Raw genomic sequence first — 8,407 nt, 5'->3', positions numbered from 1 at the left:
GCTGCCTGACCTGCTGTGCTATTCCAGCACCACACTCTCAACTCCTTTCTTTACTCAGCGAGTCGTGAGTTCATGGACTGCCCTGCCAGTAGCAGTGGTGGACTCTCCCTCATTATGGGCATTTAAGCGGGCATTGGATAGGCATATGGAGGATAGTGGGCTAGTGTAGGTTAGGTCGGCTTGGATCGGCGCAACATCGAGGGCCAACGGGCCTGTACTGCGCTGTATTCTTCTATGTTCTATGTTCTATGTTCTATGTTCTAAATATGAAACTGAACAAGCTAATACATTATTGTACTCAGGAAATTCTACAGCAGGATGATTGAATAAATCACCAAAAAAGGCAAAGAAGACCCAGATATTATTGACACCATTTTAAAAGATCTTGGGAATAACTTTAATCTGAAGACAAACAATATGCTTAAACAAACAAAATTTAACTGATGTGTTCAGCTTCTCGGTGAATCGCTAGATCCTGTCAACAAACCCTAAAGATTTGGAGAAAACAGTAGCAATGACATTTGAACTCACAACTTACAAACGATAAAATTACTGTTGGAATTTTTGATGAGTCTTTGTCATGTCTTACTGTTCTTACTGTTTCTTAGATACTGAGAAGAGATTGATAGCCTTACCTCATGAGAGCAATAGAACTTCAGGCGACTCACTGTGTGGAGTTTGCACATTCTCCCCGTGTCTGTGTGGGTTTCCTCCGGGTGCTCCGGTTTCCTCCCACAGTCCAAAGATGTGCAGGTCAGGTGAATTGGCCATGCTAAATTGCCCGTAGTGTTAGGTAAGGGGTAAATGTAGGGGTATGGGTGGGTTACGCGTCGGTGTGGACTTGTTGGGCCGAAGGGCCTGTTTCCACACTGTAATCTAATCTAATCTAATCTAATCTAAACCTATTAACTTAATATCAGACAGACACTGTAAAGAAGCATGGGACAAGTCAATACAGAGAATAAGCCAAACAACATATACCTGGAAAACTCAGCAGGTTTGGCAGCTTCTGTAAGGAGAAATGAGAGTTAACATTTCAGGTTGAGGGACCCTTCACAGCAGACCGGACCCAAAATGTTAACTCTGATTTCTCTTCACAGATGCCACCAGACCTGCTGAACCCGGGTTCAATTCCCGACTCAGGCGACTGACTGTGTGGAGTTTGCACATTCTCCCCGTGTCTGCGTGGTTTTCCTCCGGGTGCTCCGGTTTCCTCCCACAGTCCAAAGATGTGCAGGTCAGGTGAATTGGCCATGCTAAATTGTCCGTAGTGTTAGGTAAAAAGGGGTACATGTAGGGGTATGGGTGGGTTGCGCTTCGGTGGGTCGGTTTGGACTTGTTGGGCCGAAGGGCCTGTTTCCACACTGTAAGTAATCTAATCTAAGCTTTTCCAGCAATTGCTGTGTTTGTTACTGATTTCCAGCATCCGCAGTTCTTCTGGGTTTCAACAGACACCAGGAATCAGTGCCAGTGCTGTAGAACAGCAAAACAGCAGACAAGGCACAGCCATGGCAGAGGAATGCTACATTTATAAATCAGTATAGATCACCACCAGAAGATCTGTAGAAGTAGCGCACATTTTCAGAACAACAATAAGTCAAATGCTTCATCAAACAAAGAGTACAACCTCTTTCATTAGAAAAGATACTTGAAACATTCCGGGGGATACCAATGATTCAGATTTGACCGAACCTCTTTATGCCAATGGACAACCTGTTCATTTTAAACTTGATACAGGAATGGGTGTCAATATCCTGTAGACTATGGTTGAAAAAAACTGAAGCTACAGCCGACAAAGATGAAAGTATATTGTTCACCTGAGAACATAGAACATTACAGCAATGTTGTGCTAACCTGTGAAACCAATCTAAAGCCCATCTAACCTACAATTTTCCATTTTCATCCATATGCCTATCCAATGACCATTTCAATGCCCTTAAACTTGGCGAGTCTTCTACTTTTGCTAGCAGGGCGTTCCATGCCCCTACTACTCTCCAAGAACCTACCTCTGACATCTGTCCTATATCTATCACCCCCCAATTTAAAGCTATGTTCCCTTGTGCTAGCCATCACCATCTGAGGAAAAGGGCTCTCCTTGTCCACCCATCTAGCCTTCTGATCATCTTATATGTCTCAATTAAGTCACCTCTCAACCTCCTTCTCTCTAACAAAAACAGCCTCAGCCTTTCCTCATAAGACCTTTCCTCCCTACCAGGCAACATCCTCGTAAAACTCCTCTGAATCCTTTCCAAAGTATCCACATCCTTCCTATAATGCGATGACCAGAACTACACAATACTCCAAGTGCGGCCGCACCAGAGTTTTGTACAGCTGCAGCATGACCTTGTGGCTCCGAAACTCAATCCCTCTATCGATAAAAGCTAACACACCGTATGCCTTCTTAACAACTCTTATCAACCTGGGTGGCAACTTTCAAGGATCTGTGTACCTGGACACCGAGATCTCTCTGCTCATCTATACTACCAAGAATCTTACCATTTGCCCAGTACTCTTCGTCCCTGTTGCTCCTTCAACACCCTTCGACAACATCTCAAGATTAAAACGATGTCACAAGCAATGCAAAAGGCATATAAGAGTTGAAAAGGCATCTCTGGTTTGAAGTCAATGCACCTCACCTTTGAACCTGCACATTTGTTTTAACTTCAACATCCTTGTTGATGCAGAATTCCAACGAATTTCCCCACGAACAAGTGGTTCAGAAACAAACTGATGTCAACCAAGGAAAAGCCAGCAGTAAATTCGATTAGACTCAAAGTGGAACCCAAAGAGATGAATAAATTGATTGAGATTACTTGTGTAGGCAAAAGAGACTAGCAAAGGAAGGATGTTACAGGTTTTACGGGACAGATGGAAATGTTTACCATTGCTGTCACCATCAAAGGACATTTTAATCCATTGTCTCTCAAAGTGAATTATCAATGCCAGTGAGAGTACAGTGACATACCTGAGACTTTGAAAGCATCTATTTCACCAGCAAGCTTCCCACAGAGGGCAAATAATGACATTCAGCCCCTTATCAACTCGTTGAAGTAATGGGCTTGCTTCCTTCAACTCAGATGTAACAACGGATTGAGAGTAAAGATTTGCCTGAGTAAAATGGAGATGAGCTCCATACACATCCATGGAAGCCAGCCCCATACCCACAGAGTCGGAACATGGTCAAAGACATTGCCAAGCCTGAATGCCCAGGGTTCTGCACAGGTGGAAGTGTTTGTTGGTAACAATGGAGCCAATCTTCCGTGATGGACATTCACGAGATTAAAGATCCACCATATGATCTTATCGGGCAGCTACCTGAGTTAGTCGGGAAGAGTGCTCTTGTGAAAGAAGTTAAGGAGGTTAAGGGTCCTCCAGATAAAGTATTGGACTTACCCATCAGGACTCACCTCAACTGTGAACTGGAGCATTCAATTAGATTCTCTCCTTATGTCCCTGAGCAACAAGTTAATGGCTTTGCTAGTATCTTGAATTGCCCTTGAACTGAACTGAGCAGCTTGTTTTCCTTCCCTCAAGAGCAATAGTGAATGAGATGGTTTTTTAACAACAATTGTTGATATTTTCACAATCACCATTACACAAACCAGCTTTCAATTTAAATTCTACAAGCTGACATACATTAGGAATGGAATAAACGTCCATCGAGTATTAACCTAGGCCCTGAAAATACCTTTACACTCATATCTACCCTTGCCAGGGGCATGTATGGTATTGAGCTGCCCATCTATCTAAAGGTCAATAAATATCTACATCATCATCGGATTTAGCTCACGCAGGTAGAGGACAATGCCTGTTTGGCATGATCCCCTGGCAATGGGTGTGGACTTCCTCTTTAGTGGACCCTGCAACAATTATAATATGACCTGCCCCTGATTCCCCTGTTTCTCAAAACCCACCCTCTGTACTGGGTCTGTCAGCCTGGCGCCTGGAAAGATCTCAAACCACTCGCAAAGTTGTGAACTAGTCCAACTCCTGAAGGCCCGAGAGGAAGTGAGTGTACCAGGATAGCAACTTTCTGAAGTGGTACATCCTGCCCTCGAGGGGCAAAGGTCTTATCCCTAGTCTATTAAGAAATGGCAGTGGAATAGCTGTTTTGCTTTCTCGAAGATTGAGACACCCATGAGTGTATGAGCGGGGGATGAAATGTGGCCCCTAAAATCCATATTGAAATCCCTCTATGGCCTAGCTTAGTCATCTCCTCAAATCCCTCATTCCTCCAAGGTATCTATGCTCCTCTAATTCTGACCCTGCGTTCTCCCAATTACTGGCTGCTGTCTCATGTCACTTGAGATTCTCAGAGTTCCAGTTTAAAAACTCCTCCCTACACCTCCACATCTCTCTTTTTCGCTTTCCTCTTCAAGACATTCCACAAATACTAGCTCTTTGACCAAACTTTTCATCATCTAACCTATTGTGGCTCGGTGTTGTATGTCAATTTACAATGCTCCTATAAAGCATCTTGAGATCTTTCATTATGTTAAAGGCATTATCTAAATTGTTGCTGTTCCCTCATGATCATAATACCTCAATTCTGGTACCATTTTAGTATCTTTCTTTTGTACCTTCTGCAATGACTATATTTTCTTTTCTTTCCAGAACTATTCAGTGTTCAAAATATGCTTTGAAAGTATTCCTTACAAGTTTTACATAACTTTTCTACATTTTAAAAACATTTCTTGTCATGATTTTAAGCGCCGGTTTGCCTAATTGGTCTTATGGTCTTATTAGTCTGCACCGCTACTTTTCGTAAGTTGCCCCTCAACTAAAATTCAACAAACAGATTATCTGCATATTATCACAATACTGTTTGTGAGATCTTGCTATGTGGCAATTGGCGACTACCTTTCCAAAGGTAACAACAATTCGCAACGACTTTGTTGGCTGAAGGACACTTTGGGACACTGAGAATATGAGAAAGATACAAGTTTTCTTCATGGGACTCCAGTGCTTTCCTTAGCCTTTGACTCATAGCGATCTTTGAAGTGATGTTGCAAGCTCATTCACCTGACAAAGGACAGGCAACATCATATCATCGTCAGGCCCATCCAATTCTTGAGAATTAGGCTCACACTGTCAGTAACTCGCGATGAAGACCGTTGCCTGTTATTCTTTGAAAACAATGTCATATTTATTATTAACTGTGAAGGCAAGGTCAGTACATATACCTCCTAGTTAATGTTCATTGTTGAAATTGAACACACTGCTCAGAACAGTGTGGCATGTCCACAAGGACTCTTACTCTTTATAGGTGCACCATAGAAAGCATCCTACCTGGATGCATCACAACATAGAATGGCAACTATTTTTCCCAAGACCCCAAGAAACTACAAAGAGTTGTGAACACAGCCCAGTCCATCACGTAAATCAACCTTCCTTCCATTAACTCCATCTATACTTCCTGCTGCTTCAGGAAAGCAACCAACATCATCAAAGATCCCTCCCACTCCGATTATACTCTCTTCCACTTTCTTCCATTGGGCAGAAGATAAAGAATTTTCTATACATGTACAAACAGATTCAAGTACAGCTTTTTCCCTGCTGTTACTGCTGAATGGGCCTGACAAATTTTAAATGTAATGTTGATCTCACTGTCTGTGCACTTCTCGTCAGCCATAACATTACATTCCTTGCTCTGGCATGGATTGAGGATTGGCTGTCTGACAGAAGGCAGAGAGTTGGGATAAAAGGTTCTTTTTCAGAATGGCAGCTGGTGACAAGTGGCGTCCCGCAGGATTCAGTGTTGGGGCCGCAGCTGTTCACTTTATATGTTAGTGATCTGGATGAAGAAACTGGGAGCATTCTGGCGAAGTCCGCCGATGATACGAAGTTAGCTGGACAGGCAGGTAGTTCTGAGAAGCTGGTGAGGCTACAGAAAGTTTGGCACAACATCGTGGGCCGAAGGGCCTGTTCTGTGCTGTATTGTTCTTTGTTCTAAAGATTTAGGAGAATGGTCCAGGAAATGGCTGATGAAATTCAATGTGAGCAAATGTGAGGTCTTGCACTTTGGAAAAAAGAACACAGGCATGGACTATTTTATAAATGGTGAGAAATTTCTTAAAGTCAAAGTACAAAGGGATCTGGGAGTGCTAGTGCAAGATTCTCTAAAGGTTAACTTGCAGGTTGAGTCCGTGGTTACGAAAACAAATGTAATGCTGTCATTTATCTCAAGAGGGTTGGAATGTAAAAGCAGTGATGTGCTACTGAGACTTTATAAGGCTCTGGTTAGGCCCCATTTAGAATACTGTGTCCAGTTTTGGGCCCCATACCTCAGGAAGGACATACTGGCATTGAAGCGTGTCCAGTAGAGATTCACATGGATGATCCCTGGAATAGTCGGACAAACATACGATGAACAGCTGAGGATCCTGGGATTGTACTCATTAGAGTTTAGAAGGTTGAGGGGAGATCTAATAGAAACTTACAAGATAATACAAGATGGCTTAGAAAGGGTGGATGCTGGGAAGTTGTTTCCATTAAGCAGGGAGACTAGGACCCGTGGGTACATCCTTAGAATTAGAGGGGGTCAATTTAGAACGGAACTGAGGAGAGATTTCTTCAGCCAGAGAGTGGTGGGCCTGTGGAATTCAATGCACGGAACGCAGTGGAGGCCGGGACATTAAATGTCTTCAAGGCAGAGATTGATAAATTCTTGATCCCGCAAGGACATAAGGGCTACGGGGAGAGTGCGGGTAAGTGGAGCTGAAATGAGCCAAATGACCTGACTTCCACTCCTTTTTCTATGGTCTTCTTATGGTTTTATGCTCTATTACCCTAATGCCCATTCTATGGTATGACCTGCCTGTACTGTACACAAAACAAAATGTTTCGCTGTATCTAGGTGCATGTGACAATAATAAATCAAATCAAATCAAATCAAATCAGATCAAATCAATAGTGAGGTTGACAATAAAGTATCTGCACTCCCCAAACTTTGGCCTTTTTGGTATCCTCAGTTTTGGATTCTTCATATTTAGCGTGAAGAGCGTGCTGAATGAACCATAACCCAAATCACACAAGTTTACAGAACAGAAGGAGGCCATTCGGTCTATTCTGTTTCAGCTCTTCAAAGAACATTGTTGCCTTGTATTATCCATCATTGCCCTGTCTGGTCGCCCAGTTATAGGAAGGATATTATTAAGATGGAAAGGGTACAGATGAAATTTACCAGGATGTTGCCGGGTATGGAAGGTTTGAGTTATAAAGAAAGGCTGGATGGACTGGGACTTTCACTGGAGTGTAGGAGGTTATAGAAGTTTATAAAATAATGAGGGCATGGATACAGTTAATAATAGTCATCTTTTCCCTAGGAAGGGGTATTTCAAGACTAGGGGCACATTTTTAAGAGTTTTCAAAATAGGGCAACTTTTTTACATAGCGGGTGGTTCGTGAACCTCATGAAGAAGTGGTGGATGCGGGTATAATTACAATGTTTCAAAGACATTTGGATAAGTCCATCAATAGGAAAGCTTTGGAGGGATATGGGCCAGGAGCAGGCAGGTGGGACTAGTTTAGTTTGGCATGGACTCGTTGGACCGAAGGGTCAGTTTCCATGCCGTATAACTCTTTCATTCTACCAAAATCTTGCTGTTTCCTCATACCCTTGTACACTATTTCTATCTAAATCAATTGGCATTTAGAAGAATGTGAGGTGATCTAATTGAAGCCTATAAGACCCTGAGGTGACTTGATAGAGTAAACGCTCAGAGGATGTTTCCTTTTATAGATGTTACTAGAAGTGGTTGACGCAGTTTAAGATCTCTCTTTTAATACAGATTTGAGAGGAATTTTAATTCTCTAACACCATTGTTGCAGGTGGAATTCTCTTCCCCAGTCAGCAGTGGAGGTTGGGTCATTGAATTTATTTATGCTGAGTTCTGCAGACTTTTGCTAGACTAGGGAGTCAAGGATGCAGACAGGAAAATGCAATGGGACCAGAATCATTTTGGTTGAGATTTCTTTTTGGTGGAGCAGTTTTGAAGGACCAAATGATCTACTCCTGCTCCTAAGCTCTTAGCTCTGAAATTCCCTCCCTAAAGCTCCCCTTCTATCTTGCCTCCTTAAAACCAATCTCTTTGATCAAACTTTCAGCCATCTGTTCAAATACTTACTAAAGTACGACACATTACCTTTTAATTGATAACACTCCTGTGGAGCATCTTGAGATGTTTTATTGTAGTAAAGATGGTGAATAAATAAAAGTTGATCTTACATATAAGCAACATCCAGGTATGCATTTGGTGTAAATTATTGTGCTGATAGGTTTATAGCCTGTATAAATTGTTGCATAAAATGTTTTCTGATTTTAGCAGAACTTGAAATATTTGCATTGCAAACCTACACAATTGATACAATTGGAATTCCTCAGCATCTTCACATAATCCAGTTTTTT

This window comes from Chiloscyllium plagiosum, chromosome 3 (genome assembly GCF_004010195.1).
Source record: "Chiloscyllium plagiosum isolate BGI_BamShark_2017 chromosome 3, ASM401019v2, whole genome shotgun sequence".
Classification (NCBI taxonomy): domain Eukaryota; kingdom Metazoa; phylum Chordata; class Chondrichthyes; order Orectolobiformes; family Hemiscylliidae; genus Chiloscyllium; species Chiloscyllium plagiosum.
The sequence above is the reverse complement of the archived record's forward strand: the minus strand, read 5'-3'. Positions refer to the sequence as shown.